Source organism: Arachis ipaensis, chromosome B02 (genome assembly GCF_000816755.2).
Source record: "Arachis ipaensis cultivar K30076 chromosome B02, Araip1.1, whole genome shotgun sequence".
Classification (NCBI taxonomy): Eukaryota; Viridiplantae; Streptophyta; class Magnoliopsida; order Fabales; family Fabaceae; genus Arachis; species Arachis ipaensis.
In genome coordinates, this window is record NC_029786.2 from 5,456,929 (window position 1) to 5,458,032 (window position 1,104).

Genomic DNA, 1,104 nt, shown 5'->3' on the forward strand with positions numbered 1-1,104 from the left:
TGTCAAATGAAACAAAAATGTTTAATAATGTCTTTAGTATCATAAGTTAAAGATAGGTCAAAATTTTATTTACTAACTCAATATTAAAAATGATCTAGTGAGTAATATAGTGTTTGGAGAGTTAAATCTCAATTTGACCCCTGAAATTTAACCTGATACTCAGAATAATTCCCACAATTTTGTTGGTCCTAATTAGAATCTCTAAATTTACAATTGTGACTCGAACTTGCTCCTGCGATCATCTCCATCACCGGAATGTTGATCTAGCGCAATTGCATGACATGGTGGACACTACTTAAACGACGGCGCATTGGTTTTGTGTGCAAACCCTTTGGAAACCAACCACGTAGTGTAAGGATTTTTTTTATGTTTGACAACTTATGATCGTCGTAGTGGAAATAAAGAGGTTTTAACCCACAAAAAACTGGAAAAATGATCATCTCCAGTTTTTTTAACAATTGATAGAATATAGTGTGATCTATCACATTTGATTCTACGAGTGGAACCAAAAATAAATAAGAGAAAACAATAAATGATTAGATTGAATACTGGATATCATCCAATTTTTTTCTCACCGAAAAGGATCCACTTCCCAAAAACTGAAACGACATAGTTTCCAAAGGGTTTGGACGCGAAACCAGTTTGGACGCGAAACCAATGCGCTGTCGTTTAAGTAGTGTCCACCGTGACATACAATTGTATCAAATCAGCATTCTGGTGACGGAGATGATCGCAGAGGCAAGTTGGAGCCATAATTATAAATTTGGGGTTCTAATTGAGGCCAACGAAATTGTAAGAGTCATTTTGAGTATCGGACTAAATTTCAGGGGCCAAATTAAAATTTAACTCAGTGTTTAGAGTTAAATTTCGAAAACTAAAATAATAAATTTTAAATTTAAAAAACTAAAATAATAAAAGTCATGATTGTATAAGGGTGCATACGTGGAATGCTACTGTGGGTCCCAAATAACGGCTTTGGTTTATGGAGAATCAATGGTTTTGATGGGAATGAGCTGGGATTGACTTTTGAATTTTGATCAAGGCCGTTGGCTTGTTTCTTTGTCTCTTTCTGTTTCTGTTTCTGGACTATGATGATGTATTAAA